At 39.5% G+C, this 9,722-nt stretch overlaps 1 pseudogene; it reads left to right on the forward strand.

Moving 5' to 3' along the window:
- The first annotated feature begins 2,039 nt into the window (after positions 1-2,039).
- Positions 2,040-4,524, forward strand: LOC141617280 (ATP synthase subunit a, chloroplastic-like; annotated as a pseudogene).
- The last annotated feature ends 5,198 nt before the right edge of the window (positions 4,525-9,722 follow it).

The following is a 9,722-nucleotide window of genomic DNA, read 5'->3' on the forward strand; positions in this document are numbered from 1 at the left end:
TACCTCCATTTTCTTTCAATTACTTCAAATTCACAAAAAAAAAAAACTCATAACTTCTTCGTTTCTTGTCTGATTCAAGTGTTTTCCGCGCCAACTTCTTCCCCTCATCGCCCTCCATCTATCTAGGTCAGAAAAATGTAACACCTCAGCTCAAGCGGGTCGGGAGCGATGACTTATGATAGCTCACTAGGCTGTGTACATAGCCCACAGATCAACACGGGTCCTTTATAGCGCATTTTGTCCTCACTCATGCGTATCCCAGGAACCTTTCCAGGAGGTCACCCATCCTAAGACTACTCCCAGTCAAGCACGCTTAACTGTGGAGTTCTTTGGCATGGATGACCATAAAAGAAAGTGCACTTTGTTGATATGAGTAGTACTTCCAATCCCTTTAAGCACTAGTCATTTAAGCCTATCACTGGACCTCTTCAATTAATGTGGAGTGTTACAAAAAATCTTAACTTTCATCTTCCCTACCTTCTGGCCGTCCCATTTATGGTACGTTTTCCCATGCTAAACCGCTTCTTTGTATGTAGATGTTATTTTGGACGACCCGGAGTAATTTTGAGTCGGAAATGTGAAGAACAAAAGGTAACAGTGATGGGTTACTCAGTATTATGTCAATTTGTTTGTTAGTATGGTGTATTTATGTGTTGTGTTTCATTCTCATATGTTATAAATGGAATTTTAGTGAATGTGTTAGTGTTGTGTTGATTTTGAGACGACTTTTCTACTAGTTATACTTGACGATTTTAAGTAAAGATGGCACTTTTGTGTTCATGGTGAAGTAGGTAAATGAGTTAGGTAAATTATTTGTGTGAATACTACCATTTTTTTGTTCAAAATTTCGTCTTAAGACGGTCACAAAATGACCAAAATCCGTGAATATGGAGCTGGACAGCCGTGTTTGGTACTCGAATTTTGTGTTGATTTTTTTGTCGGTTTGAGCCAATTTGTTAGCTTCTATATTGTATACATATCCTTGAATGAATTGGGTCACTTGTTTGGGTGAATTCCGTCTCGTATCATGCTTAAAGTTTCATCTTTAGACGGTATAACAAATTCTTTATACATGTTGTGTTGGACTGTTTTCCTCCGTCTTTTAAGTTACTTTTCGTTACTAATTTGAGTCAATTTGTCAACTTCCATCTCATATGTATATACATGGAAGTATTGGGTTGCCTACATGTTCAAATTTCATCTTGTTTACGCTTAGAAACCCGTCTTAATTTGGCCACGAAGTGGACTGTTTTGAGCTACTGGAATCCAGTTTTCTGGCTGACTAGTTTTCGTAGAATGGCTATAACTTCCTTGTTTCTTGCTTGCTTTGGGCTTATGACCTACCGTTAGAACCGTAAGAGGTTAAGCTATCACCTCCATTAGGTTTTTACTCATTATCATTTCTAGAACTTGCGTTATAATCGCTTGAAGTTGATCCTTGTTGTAGCCATGTTCTAAACTTGTTGTTTTGAATTGGGATTTTAGTCCCCTGTTTTCCCCTTTGTTGGCCAGCACCACCATCTCTTTGGCCGTGCCTGGACTACCCTAGCCGTGGGTGGCTTGGTTGGGGTAGTCCATGGTTGTTTGTGGAGTAGTTTTGAGCCGTATATGGGTCGACTTGGAGCATGTATGTATTACATGTTTGGTGTCATGTATCTGTGTTTGAATTAATTAAATTCCGTCTCGTGTTTTATATAACGTAACTCATTATTTATCGTTATTTATATGTTTATCACATGAATCGTATTTGGATTATATACGTCTTGCTTCAGATTTTATATGAAGTAAAGCATCTCTTATTGGCTATTTCTAAGCTCTCCATATGTCATGTTAATGTGGAATTTATTATTTAAATTACGGTAATATCATATGAAATGTCTAAGTTTATTCATAATATGAACTTTAATTAATTCATTCTCATTTAGTTATTGTATTTCAATTATGGGTGATTTAATTTACTTGAATAATTGGATGAGCCGTATCCATGTGAAATTGCCACTATACTATACTTTTGCTTGACTTATAATTATACCTCACTTATGCTGTTCTGGCAACTGCGGGTTTATCTCACTCTTTGCCCACCTCTTTCGTGCTGTTCTGACGAATTTGGTATACCTGGCTTCCGTTCTGTTACCTGGGTCTTAGATGTGAGATGTTTATTGCATACTAAGAAGGTAATTATCTAGTGTGGTTCTTGGGTGTCTACTTATGGTGATGTCATATTGTGTAGCATACTAGCTTGACTATCCTTATGCCGTACTTGTGCAGTTCTGCCAAGTGTTGGTTAACTCATGCTTTTTTCGCCTTTTTCGTGCCGTTCTGCCGAATTTGGGGTACTCGACTTCCGTTCTATCGATCGAGTCTTGGATGCAAAACGTTTATCGCTTGTCGAATCGGGTAAAGTACCTCCCAAGAGCCTGGCCAGATTTAGACTAGGACCGTATATTTTATCGTCGTCCTACCAGGAGGAATTGAGTTTTAGAGAGTAAAAGTCTTGCATAGTTATGAGTCTTACATATGCCATTTACCGTGAGAATGATACCTTTTGATTGTTTGGATGGTAAGAGTCTTTTGGTCCTATTAAGCACTAGGGGTGAGATGCAAGCCACCTAGTATCGATATGATCGACAGGATTGATGTTCTCATTCGTATTTATGGTGAGATGCAAGTCATAGGTACGCCTGTGACATTAGTAGCCACGTCCCGTTTTTGTATGTCAAAATGATTTCAATGTAAATGGCTACAGTTTTCCTTCACGTGTATTATAACTGTTGTTATCCATATCACACGATATCTATGATTGATTTACAGTTGTGTCACCATATATGATGCATTGGTCGATTTGTCTCATATGAATGTCTCATATGCCATTGTTCTTGTTTGACCTAACATGTATTGAATACTATTCTCATGTTATAGTACTTATGTCACTTGGTTATATTTCTCATGTTATAATATGTCTTTGTTCATCTGTGTTTTGATGTAATATGGCTGGGAGAACCCTGAGTTACTCCCCACTAACTGTGGCATTCATTTTTAATGAATGAATAAGTTGCAAATTGGTGCTTATTTGGGGATTACGACGAGTGAGCTACCGAGCATTGTTTATATAACGATTGACCATATACGTTGTAGTTTTAGTTATTTTTAGTATCGTATTCATGTATTTATCAAGGGATCGAGATCCCTTGCTTTCTTTTAAGTTAACATTTGTATAAAAGCCTATTCTTAACTTTTCATTTCTTTATGTTTTATTGAACCCTCGCTTTGAACTTAAAGAGTTTTAAAAATTTCATAAATTCTACTGCATTTTACTAGTTTTATGTTACGTTTACTGCGGGGGATCACAGATAGTCCCAAGGGAACGACATCCTCTTGGGAACCCTCGGGGCAAGACTCTACCATTATACGCCATTGGAAAGGACAAGAGGGAAACCCTCACTTTTAGGTTAGGATCAATCTCGCATTCATTCGTGGCCACAAAACAACTTGGTGAGTCTCAGGGAGAACAAATCGGTATTCTAGAGTGAGTGGAGCAAAGCATAAACTGCCTTGCCCAAAAAGACCTTCTCGAATTTCAACATATTTTGATTCGAGCAAATGATGATGCTATACCTTCAATCAGATTAAATTGCAATTTCTGAAGGTTGTTCTAGCTATGGAAGAAATCCTTAATTTTTTTTATGAAATCAACACTTCGATTCATTTAGTTTATAATAGAATTGGTTAATATTTCTAAATACAAAAATATATAATAAACTAAAGGGAAAGGGCTGATGATATTATGTGATTTAATTAATAGGTATCCAAAATAAAAAAGGCAATTCAAAAAAAGTGTAGACAAGTCGAGAAAGATTATTGAATCAAAATAATTTTTTGTAAGTTATATTTGTGTCAGAGGACAATATGAATATTCTAATCATATTCAATAAACACACTAAAGAAAGGATTGTATGATATGTCTATGTGAAAGTAGGTTAACATTTGTTTTTAGCATATACGAGGTATTCGAATCCCTGGCCAAGTAATTATACCTTCTTGGGATGTAATTGTTATGTTACTAGGTTCGGTTGCTATAGCTGGTTAGAATCCATAAACCCCCTTCTGACACAGGTCATAATTTCTTGGAATATGTCTGAACTAATTCGAGACGTGAGCAAAATGCAACTTGAAGAATATTACCCTCGGGTTCCTTTATTGAACTATATATGTTTCTATTTATTTTTATTTCTAATTGGTCAGGGGCCATTTTCCTGTGGAAAATCATGCAGCTACCTCATGAGGAGTTAGTTGCTTCCACGAATGATATAAATACTATTACGGAGTATAACTTTAGCTTTACTCATATCAGTAGCCTATTTCTATGCGGGTCTTAAAGAAAAAGTATTAGGTTATTTTGGTAAATACATTCAACCAACTCTATTTTGTTTTTCACCCATTAACATTTTAGAAGATTTCATAAAACCCCAAGGATGCAACTTGAATTGGCAATCGTCCGCTACTTATCATCCTTACCGAGGATGAGAAGAAGTGGAAGCTGATTCGACCAAGACACGTACCACTACCACAAAAGAATCTTTTTTACTTCGCCCTTCATGTACAAGCCTTTCTCTTAAGGTGCGTGCGAGCATAGTAAGTCAAAGGTCTGATGTCGATAGGATGTTCCTTAATGCCATCTCTTTTTTTTTCCTACAACCTTTTTTTTTTTTATGTCAACGACCAAATGCTATAAGCAAATGTCTTTCCATACTCATCTACTATTACACCGGCTAAGAGGGAGTTAGCCCGAAAAGAATATGATAAATGAATGGAAAGTCCTTTCTTGGGTTCAGTAGAATCTCTATCAGCCTTAATGCTTCCGCTTTCATTCATTATTCTCGATATATGATTTTTTTCTTGCTTACGTTGTCCATTTATTCTATATGATTATCTCGTAATTTTATCCATGTCTTGTTACTGTACAATTTTCGCCACTAAAGTTTTCCGCTTCCAAATCTTTCATGTTGTTTGTCCACCCTTTTTTGGCCGTGTCAATCTGATATTGTCTTATCACTTTTCTCTAACCAAGTGTTTATTATACCAATATCATATACTAATCCAAAACACTTATTACTTCGCTCATTCCTCCAAAACCAAAACCACCATGAACACTCTCAAAGCCATCTCGGCAAATACCAACGTGTATGTTAAGGTCATTACCAATATCAACTTCTCGCCAATAGAGACTCATTCAAAAATCTCCTTTAAATTTTCCCAAACGTTTCGCCTAGTAGACTCATATAATCCTACTTGTTGTGATTTGTGCATATGTGATTTGTGCATATGCATATATGATAATTAAAATCACATTTCCTACCACTAACTTAATTCTCCTATCACTCACTTCTACCACATCGTCAATATATTCCTTATCCATGACAATACCACTCCATTACGACATTTTTCCTTTCTCGAGTACCGGAGCTTATATAACCCTAAAGAGTTAATAGCCTTGGTTTTTCCTCTGCCTCGGTCATCGCACCCTCGGGAGGAGCAAGACGGCCGCTGCTAGCAGCGTTAAGGAAGTACTCAGGGAAGCGGCGATAAGAAATAATTGACGCGATGTCCCACGTCCAATGTCCTCATGACGACGATATTCACTCCTCTCCTCCAAATTCTGCCGTCAATCGACGGGAGCCAAGGAGCCCACGCCTTCAGCAGGCTCGTCTTGACTCTTGAGCCTTCATCAACTTGACCATGTCAACGATATGTTGAAGCCTCGTCATCCTTGATAAGAGACTAAGGTTCGGAGATCGAGAGAGGTTAAACGGCTTAGCCGCAGCAGCAAGAGACTGGGGCACAGCCACAACAGGATCACTGCTGGCAGAGCCATGGCCAGAAGACTTTTGAAATTCTTTGTTGGACATCTTCAGCAAATGAGAGCATTGAAAATAAAGGGGACAAAATATGAAGTATACATAATACGAATCCCACAGAGAGCAAAGATGCCCTATTTATAGTAAGATTACAGCATTGAATGCGCACCTAAACATTTATGGGAAATTGAAGTCCTACACGTGTCATCAACGGCTGGGGGCATCAAACGAATCATTATATTTTAGTCAAGGGGACCCACGTGATGGAAAAACTCACCCCCCCCCCCCCCCCCCCCCAAAGAGTCAACGCCTAAAGTTCCATACCGAAAGAGAATCGAAGAGCGCCCGATGCCATCAGCCATCTTTGAATGAGGCAATTGATGAGGCACACAAATCGGGCACAAAATGAACATGCCCAACTCTTACTGTAACCACTATACTCATGATAAAGCCATAAAGCATAAGGCGTAATGTCCAGAAGACAGGGACAAGCTCGGTGATAGTGTCGACCGATTGCTTGGGATAGGGTATTTATGCCTAAAGCTCAAGGGGGGCTTGGAATTTGTGACATGAAAAGATGGAATATTGCTGCAGTGGGCAAGTATGTCTGGTGGATCATGAACAAGAAAGATCACCTTTTGGTTAAATGGGTGCATAGCATTTATATAAAAGATGCTGCTTGGCCTAACTATAAACCATCTCAGGGGAGTAGCTGGGCCTGGAAACGCATTTGCAGGATTAAAGATAGGCTTCTTGCAGGTTATGTGAATCAGGGGTGGCTTACAGAGGATGGTGAGTATACCATTGCTAAAGGCTACCAGTGGTTGGGCAATGCGGCTCCTTCGTAGCATGGTATAATCGCATCCTGGAGTAACATTCATGTCTCTAAACATCAATTCATTGGATGGCTTTGGATTCAAGGTCGTTTGCTTACTAAGGACAGACTGTGCTCAATGGGAATTGGTTCAGACACACAATGTGAGTTATGTGGTCTTGTTGCTGAGAGTCATGACCATTTATTCTTTGGTTGTGAGTACGATCAGAGGTGTTTTTCTGGTGAATTGGTGGTCTCACAGTTCCATTCCTTCTCTTCAGTTGATGGACTGGTGGATGGGTCTTGGTCAGGCAGATCACAAAGATGTTATGGCTGCAATTATTTTGGCACTGATATATCATATTTGGTGGGCTCGGAACCAATGTCGAGTCAATCAGATGGTTTGGTCTCCTGAATTCATTTTTAGGCGATTAAAGAATGATGTAATGGTTCGTGTTAATTACAAAAGTCAAGATAGGGTGAGGAGAGCCTTAAATTGGCTCACTGTCTAGTGATCTTTGTATGAGTCTTTAGTTGTTGATCAGAATTGGATTCTCCAATTAGATAATATGTTGTATGTGTAATACTCCGTATTTATAAGTCTTGGGGTACTCTATCGAGTAGCCCTTACTCTGTCGAGTAAGGGTAAGTTGCGAGATAAAATAGTTTCTGACCTGTTGGGTACTCGATCGAGTAGCTGGAGTACTCGATCGAGTAAGGGGGTACTCGATCGAGTACCTTTGGTACTCGATCGAGTGTCCGGTTTTACAGGGTGTTTTCTCGGGTTTTGTTAATTATGCGATTAAGGTATTTAAACATAGTCGTCATTGTTTTAAATCACTTTTACAAAACCTAAAACCCTGTTTAAGAGAGAAAGCAACCAGTTCATCTTCCTAATCGCATCCTTAGCAATTCCCGGAGTTCAGACGGTCAGTTCTTGTCGTTATTCGTATCGTTGAGTTCCCTGCGTCGAGGGTAAGCTTTTAATATAATTTTTATAATGTTTTGTTAAGTTTGGTTAAACCCTAATTTAGAGATTGGGGGTTTTGTGTGTAGTTTGTGATGTGTATCCTCTATGTGTTATATGATAGGAGGAGGGTTCGTAGAAGAGACTTTTTGATACAGCTGTTGATACCGTCTGACTGTTGTGCTTTCCAGGTAGGATTTCCTACTCGGTATTAGTCCCATAATGGGATATTGGTGATGTGCTGTATTTGGTTGTTTGATATGATGATTATACTGTGTTTGTGGTTGTGATTGGTTGTCTATGGTTCTCGATATGCGTTCTCGGCTGAGTGGAGTCACTTGCGGGAGTGGCTTCACGCCCTAGTTTCGCCCTTCGTGGAACCCGCCACGGAAGGGGATGTGCACATTAATGGACAGGGTTATCGCTCGGTATGATGAGCGGGGCTTAGGTGGGAACGGCTGCGGTCCCCCACTGGCAGGGTTGGTCCAGTGGACAGTCAATGATTGAGATGATTGGAATTGGTTGGTTGTGTGTATGTGACAGTTAAGCTGTCTGTTTATCTTATTGTTGATATATGTGTTGAATTGTGTGATTAGTACTGACCCCGTTTAAATGTTTTAAAAACTGTGGTGATCCATTCGGGGGTGGTGAGCAGTTATTGAGCAGGTTTGATATGACGCGTATGGGATAGCTGGGATGAGTCATCACGTGGCAGTTAGAAGTCTTCCGCTGTGTCAGACGAAGTCTAGTAGCTTTGATAGTTTTAGCTGTAGACCGTATGAGAACCTTGCAATTCCTTTTATTAGTTTTGGTTTGAACATGTAATCACTTAATCTATAATTACTTTAAAAGTACGTTTCTTTATTGTCTTATGATATTCAGTACCTCGGGCAACCGAGATGGTAGTATCCTTATACCTGAGTGGTCCTGGTAAGGCAATTAGAGTATGGGGGTGTTACAGTATGGTTGATAAAACATTGTATGCGGGCTTTCAATGTTAATGAAATTCTTACTTTCTACCAAAAAAAAGATAGTGTCGACCGAGCAGTGAGCACTTGTCATGCGGAGTGTCCACCTTGCCAGATCCCGCACTCAGAGCTTCCCCTTTTGCCAGGTCATCAGTATAAACAAGGCCACTGAAACCGCCACGTGGACTACCTCGGCCCGTAAAGCTGTTCCTTAAAAATACAGAACACTATTCACCAAGTAAGGTATCTAATCTCTAACCCTCTAAATACTTTCTCTCACTACAATAGTCGGCCAAAGATATCTCCCCAAGAGTAATCTTGTCGGCCCCCTAATGAGTATAAAAGTATGACTTAGTCATCGGAAGGGCTTTCCTCGAGCTCCCCAAGGCTAGGTTTGCTACCCGTTTTAGGTGCAGGCCGAAAGGGAGAGAACCAGTTCAAGGACCTCACGTCCAAATTGTTGGACCAAGCTTAGCATCGAGCATTACTTAGATCATCATCTAATCTCGTGTGTAATTTTACTTAGCTTTGAGTATATTTATACCCGAAACATTCTCTTAATAAGAGATTAGAGTCTGAAGTTACTTTGGCTGAGATTAACCCATTACAGAAAAAATTACATCACTCTCATCTTAAGGATGCTAAGGCTATGAGTTACTTTTTTAATTAGAATAGTAAACATGAAGTTAGATTTAGCGCTTTTACTAAGCTTGACAACATGTTGATAAATGATGATTGCTGATTTCTGATGCGGTTCAAATAAGCGCACTTTTAACCCCATTTTAAGCCCCGTTTCGCATGCTTTTTCGCACTTATTAGGGTCATTTCGGCGTCTTTAGCTTCTTATTTGATTTTCTATAAGATTTTAGCACATTTTTAGGAATGGAAGCAAAATAGGCGAAAATCACGCACTTATGGAGCATTTAGGAGCTAAATTGACGGTATTAATGACCAAGCATGGAGGAGACGGAAACTAAAATGCCATAGCAAGATTTTGAGGCTAATGAAGTCAGCCCCCGTGGCCTAGAGCCATCCCTCACGGATTATGGGGCAGCAATTGAAGAAGGGAAGAATTACAAGAGCAGCCCGAGCGAGCACCACCACAACCTGGTCGGGTT

This window comes from Silene latifolia, chromosome X (assembly GCF_048544455.1).
Source record: "Silene latifolia isolate original U9 population chromosome X, ASM4854445v1, whole genome shotgun sequence".
NCBI lineage: Eukaryota > Viridiplantae > Streptophyta > Magnoliopsida > Caryophyllales > Caryophyllaceae > Silene > Silene latifolia.